Source organism: Oreochromis niloticus, linkage group LG6 (genome assembly GCF_001858045.2).
Source record: "Oreochromis niloticus isolate F11D_XX linkage group LG6, O_niloticus_UMD_NMBU, whole genome shotgun sequence".
NCBI classification, from domain to species: Eukaryota; Metazoa; Chordata; class Actinopteri; order Cichliformes; family Cichlidae; genus Oreochromis; species Oreochromis niloticus.
This window is the reverse complement of record NC_031971.2, coordinates 4819595-4826244: the sequence shown is the minus strand read 5'-3', so window position 1 is coordinate 4826244 and position 6650 is coordinate 4819595. Positions and strand designations below refer to the sequence as shown.

The 6650-nt window shown below is 40.5% G+C and overlaps 1 protein-coding gene across 6 annotated transcripts in view; it reads left to right on the top strand.

Moving 5' to 3' along the window:
- Positions 1-3409: 3409 nt before the first annotated feature.
- The window catches only part of LOC100702690 (E3 ubiquitin-protein ligase TRIM41), a 32081-nt gene continuing 28840 nt past the window's right edge, over positions 3410-6650 (top strand). For 2 of the 6 annotated variants that reach the window (XM_019355291.2, XM_019355293.2), the window contains exon 1: positions 3412-3541. The gene's annotated coding sequence lies outside the window, so the exon portion shown is untranslated. Of the gene's footprint in view, positions 3542-3954; positions 4101-6222; positions 6450-6650 lie in introns of all 6 variants that reach the window. The other 4 variants (XM_019355289.2, XM_019355290.2, XM_019355292.2 and 1 more) reach the window with 4 other exon arrangements.

Here is a 6650-nt window from a genome sequence, read left to right as displayed (position 1 = left end):
CCTGTCACAGAATGAAGTTATTCTACAGCTTTATAGAGAATGGTAGGAAAGGCTTTCTAAAGTGTTCTTTATGGCAGCGAGGTTGAATCACTCTGCTGCCTCAGAGGTATGGAGTGGAGTGGGTGTGATGGGCTGTCCCTGATGGAGAGGGTAGGTTCAGTGACCTCCTGCCCCTCACTGACTCAAACATCTCCAAATTCTGACCAATGATGCTTCCAGCCTGCAGATTAGTTTGTTCATCCTGCTGGCATCTCTGGCACTGATGCTGCCCCCCAGCAGACAGCAGCAAACTAGATGGTACTCACTACCACAGAAGAAGATCTCCAACATCTTGCTGCACACATTAAAGCATATGAGCTTCATTAGAAAGTACAGTGTGCTCATCCCCTTCTTGCTTGTATGAATGGGTGAGTAAGGCAATTGTATCAAGTACTTTGAGTGCTCAGGAAGAGTACAAAAGCATTGTAGAAGAACATTTGCCATCAGCCACCTGGAAAATGATTTCCTAATGGCTTTTTTGGCACCAATAACTGGGTGTGCTCTTCCTGTGAGTGAGTGTCGAGAAAGTCTGTCCCTAATCATTGTAAAAAATGGGAAGCGTTACATCAGGGCACAGCAAGACATTGACAGATTGGTGAAATTAGGAGGTTTAAGAAACAGTGGAAGAAGGCATCAGAAATTGAAAGGAGAAAACTTGGAGAAAGAAGTCATACCAGGACTTGTCGAACGGCAGTAGAGGTCCTAATTCATCACACAGTTCAGCCAAATCAGTCTGACTGCAGAAGCAGCCCTGTTGATATCTACTTTCTTGCAGAGAAACAGGCTAGTTGACACCTCGGTGCAGAAGGTTGGGAAAAGCAGATTTTTTGGATGTGTGGAGTATACTAATGCCATCTGGCACCAGTTATAGGCAGCTAAGAAGGAGAAGAAAGACCTTCATGTGGTATCCTTAGATGTTGCCAATGCCTTTGGCTCAGTGCCTCATGAGGTGCTGTGGACTGCCTGTGAGTTTTTCCAAATCCCAAAAGGAAACACAAGACTGGTCAAAACCTATTTCCAGGACCTCCAATTCTGTGTTTGATAACACAGGCAGATACAGCTGTCCAGCAAAACACCTGGAGGTCGGCAAAATGGCGGGCTGCACCATCTCACCATTAGCTTTTACTATGACATTAGGGTTGATCATCCATGATGCTTGGAGGGGAACAGCTGAAGAATGGTCTCCAGCTTTCTCCAGTCACTTTGTACATGGATGACATGACAACAGTAACAACAACCAACACATGTGCCAAACACCTGTTGAACAAACTCCAGGGAAACATCAAATTGACATGAACAGACATCACTGAAAGTGATCAGTAAAAGAAGCAGTATGGGTCATGTGAAACCACCATGCGACCAACATGGTGGCTTGGATGAGGGTGTATTGTGATAAATGTCAGAAACACCCAATGAGTCCGGGGTGCACAACACTGGTGGTAAGTCTTCAGCTTACTGAAGAGTTACATTGTCACAACAGGGCACTGGTCGAAACACTGAATACTTCCCCCACCTTCAACCTACTGAAGAATTGTGCCAATTATTTTAGACATTGTAACATCTAATCCTATCAAGCATAATTTAATGTCAACGTTTCCTAAGGAGGCTAACATATTAGGAGTAAATACTAAGTAGATATTTGCCAGGTCAGAACTCTTCCAAGGGTTTGAATGGCAAGAAATAGTAACCCAGAAATTTATATGAGGAACCAAAAAATATTGTAACATACTGATTATGCTTTTTTTTAATGTGCTTCGATTCAATGTGCACTCAACAGTTTTTCAAGTACATTTAATAAATATAGCATTTGTACAGTCTACTGTTAGAATTTCAGTGGAGGGATTTTTTCTTCCTTAGAAGATCTAGATGGCTGCCATAGAAGGTAATCCGCTCTTTAAGTCTGACGTCATTAGCCGTGTCTGGGCCCAAACTCCGCTTCAGGTCCCAAAGTCAAACGAACACTGCGGCATCACTGAGAGTTACAAACTGTCTAAATTCTTTCATCGTTAATAAAATGATCAGCGTTGCTGCTCTACCAGGTGTAACAATTAAGTTTAACATCCATGAAAACAGGATTTAATCAATTTAGTTAGAAGTTAGCAGGAAGTTAGCTCGCTGGTTTCCAGCTAAACATGATATAGCATGTTCTGACTGAGAGATTTCTGAAACATTCAAACGTACAGCTCTGCTGTCACTTCCTGAGATAATCCATCCACAATACGAGGTTAGTCATTAATATACTGCTGCATGGGCTGGGCTGTAGTTACATAACATGGAATAACATTTGTATGATTTATAGGATTTCTGTTTCTTTCTGTGCATTTAAATGGAAATGACTATACTTTACCTCTTTGTTTAGATAATAAAAGATGCTTACTGCATTATTGCCCCTAATTAGAAATAATTCATTTTGATATTTAAATCTGTTAAATTATAATATATGTTATCAACACATTTATTTAAATGTTCTGAGCAGAAGCCTGACTATGCAAAATACCTGTGCATGCTATTTCCAAGGTGGTAGATTATAAAGAGTCAGGGCTTAAAAAACACGACACCTAACACCTTTAATGGGCCTACATCAGCAGAAAACATGATGACACATGTTAGGTAAAAATGCTAAATTAATAGAATATATCCGTTTGTACCAGGGTGGGGAACTCCAGGCCTCGAGGGCTGGTTTTCCTGCAGATTTTAGAACTCACCCTGGGTCAACACACCTGAATCACATGATTATTTAATTACCAGGCCTCTGGAGAACTTGAAGCCATTTACATCAGCTGTGTTGGATCAAGGACACATCTAAAACATGCAGGACACCGGCCCTCGAGGCCTGGAGTTCGCCCAGCTCCCAGTGTATACCAACAAGTGCTTGCTCCTAAGAGATGTGTTAGGAGGTTTTTCTCCCATACACTCTCACTTTGACACACATAGACACATATACATGCCTATACACTTACACTCAGTCTGACATATACATCGGTTTCTGTACCTACTTGGTTCGTGTCAGGTATACATTCACGTGCAGTTACAGATATCTGGTCCCACATGTGTTCATCATTCTTCCTTTTTTGCATGCAGATGAGTACCCATGTGCATGTAATGAAGCATCTCAAACAGACTTTATCTCTTTATTGTTTCAACTCCCAGAACAAACACGCGTCATTACAGTGTACAAAAGTCTGATGTGGGCATTTTATCAAGTGTCCTGTATGTTTCTTGTGCATTATCTAATTAGAGCTGTGTTTGCTAAAGAGCTGTGAGACAGAGCTTATTTAAAACTGCATACCTCTACAGCTGCACCTGTCGAGCAGGTCTGTTTGGATAAATGTCGTGGGTGGGGGGGTTAAGAGGAGGGATCGACAAAACAATGAAGTAAGGAAAAATGACACGAATGTGAAAAGTGAAATCCAGACTGACAGGAGCAAGAGAAGGAGAGCAACGAGCCACAGGGAACATCTCGTACAAACACTCAAATATAACCTCTCTCCTGAAACTGCAGGTAAGACATGTTAACTAACATATGAACTCTGGACTCTGTTCCTGTTGTTAGTTAGTGTCTGAATAGGATTAGTGCGCCCAGCAGCCTGTAGAGCGTCATCTGTCTGTGTACTATGTCAAAGGAAGCTTTGTATATGCCTGTATGTAACATAAGTACTGATATTTAATGTTATCATCCAGAGGACGGTCCACAGAGAGCACGGTTACACTCGATAGGTGATTACAAGTGTGTAAAAACATGGCTGTTGGTGGAGAACTCATAAATCACGTCTTTGTTCAACAGATCACAAAATTATCTGAGCATATGAAAGTCATACATGGCAGATAATACCTGTTTATACTGGAGCTTTACAGCTTTAATATCAGAGCTAAATGATCTCACTATGTAACTTCAGGAAATGGTTCTGCCAACAGGTGTTATCGAGCTGTATTACGCAACCTTGAAGCATACTCAACACATGAGAACAGAAAGGATCAAGCTTGGATAGCGTGTGCTGTCTGATGCTCCAAATCTGTTTCATGATGACGTGAAAGAAATCAGCAGAGAAAGGCAGCCGTGGGTGTGGGTCGTTATGTCACATGAAACTTTATATAAGCCTTTGACACCAGTGTGGTCAATAATTGTACAGTCTGTTGTTGACATGTGTGCGCCGTGTTTAGAACACATTTTCCTCCAAAGCTCATCTGGTGTATCGTTACTTTTTTTCTTTTGTTTTATGTAAATCATGATGTTTTTACCAAAAATGGATTTATAAACCAAAAACATTAACAGAAGCACAACTAGTGATGGACTGCGTCATTGTCGGTCACACTGACTGTTGATCAGTTTCAAATACATACAGTAAATATTTGTTCCATTAGTTGCAGTAAAACAGCTCCACCACCCTGTTTGACTCTTGCTATCAGCTTTTTGGTTTTATACCAGAATTTCCCCCAAAGTCTCTGGGATCGTCAACATGGTTATTTCAAATTTACATGGTCTTTGTGTTCTTATTGGTCAACAGTGATTTTCTCTCATGATGGCCATTTGGCACTTTTTCACATAGGGCTGGGTAGGCGTGGCTAAATCACCATTTAAAAACCACGTTTTGTATTCAGTTAAGTTCATCTTTGTCTAATAAAAAAAGTGATTATTAATGTCATACATTTAATTGTGACCTATACTTTTTCTTAGCACAGTGGGTTGTGACTGAAAGGACAACACAAAACTTCCTCTTCACCTCCATCATAGGTTCACCAGTGTTAATATAAAGCATTGGTATAAAGTGTTACACACAGTTATGATTTTACACATTACTTTTCATAAAATGTTATCATCTTCTCTCTGAGGACGCTTTAAGATACACGACAGCTCTCTGATGTCTTCCATATTTCAGTAATGATCACTGTCTTCAGATTGTTTACCAAATGTCTGAGCAATGGCTCAACAATGCGGTGGTGGTGCTTCCTGTACTGCAGCTGTTTGCACGTATTCATGTGCCAGTAAATCTGTCTGTTATTGATTTTATTTTGCTTCTTTACCTTCCTAAAGCACTCATAGATTGTGTTCCATCATTTTTTCCAGTGCTGTACAAAAAGCAGCTGATTTTTGGATCTGTGAAGCTTCCATTCTGCTAATTTAACACGACAGCACATTTCTGTCTGGTATAAAGAAACTAACAGAAAGATCACACTCATGAGGTCACTGTGACATAAGCAGGCTTCCTTTCACTTTTCTTATTCATAAAATAACAGTTTATTGTTGAATGTTGGAGCGATGTGCTTATACGACATAAATACATATCCTCCAGCCAATCAGAGTCAGCTGATCTCAGTACAACATACACTAAAGAGACACGAATGACTTGCAGGATTTTTTCCTCATTGCCTCGTTTAACTCGGTAATGATGACGTCCTGGCCAAGAATATTCCAGCCGAGCCTGAATTTCTTGATCTTGCGCAACTACTCCTTTGTATATTTTCACTGTGTGTTTTAGCTTTAGTGTGTTTAAGTTAAGGAAGTGCGCACTCACACTGAGAGTCTCACGTATTATGTCCATGCTGCCAACAGCTCTAAAAGAGCTTCTGAATAAGTTGATGGATTAGGCGAACAGTGAATGTTTTAGAGTACACTTAGGTTATATGTTACCCAGCAAAAAGGGGCATGAATCCTCTCGGCACCTGTTTGTCCTTCACTTTTGATTCTTGATGGATATTGCTGAAGTCGAGCTTTAGACTGGTACAATGAGATAATTTTAATGATAGTAATACATGAGCTAAGACTGGGGCTATTAGGCTGTATCAGACTGCAGATATCCAGGCTGGACGAGTGAAACTAACCTATCAGTCCAGCTCATCCAGGTTTCAGGATGATCCAGGTTTTCTGATGAAAACTTGGGTCTGACGAAAACCCTGTGAATGAAAGCAAGACGGGCAGCGAGTTTTTGCAGCAATACTGTCATTGTCCTGTATATTATTGTGTAACATGACTGTTCCTCGTCTGCGGTCATGAATTTTGAGTAAATTAGCTGGGACTTGCTGAATGGAATATGGCTCCCATCTTTCATAGCAGTGACCAACAGGTGCTTCGACAGGAAATGAAGGAAGCTGGTCAGAGGGCGTGGCTTGGGTGTGTCAGACACTTTGAAGAACAGGTGGATGGGTAGATAAAAACATCTAATAATTCTAAGTTTATCATTTCAGCTTGTATTGGAGAGGTGGATGTTGCCCAAGATAATACCTCCCACCCACTCCATCACTCGCTGGCCAATCACAGGAGCAGAATGAGATTACCCATAATGCACCACTAAACAACAGAGGATATCTTTCCTGTCTGTGGATATCTCTGTACAACTCCTCCATTTCATTCACAGGATACAGTGCAGTAGTTCCAGCCTTACTATCACATCCTCTACAGAGAAAATAACAAAGTACGGGATGTTAACCATACATATCTATGTATATATATTTAATATACTTGGCTATTAGTATCTCTTAAAACTATTTTGTTTCTATTTTGTAACTTTATAACATATTGTATTATTTAGTCGGTTACTGTTCTCACTGCCTCAAGCAACTGGGACCACATATTTTCAGGGATAATTAAAGAGTTCTGGTTCTGATTCAGTGTA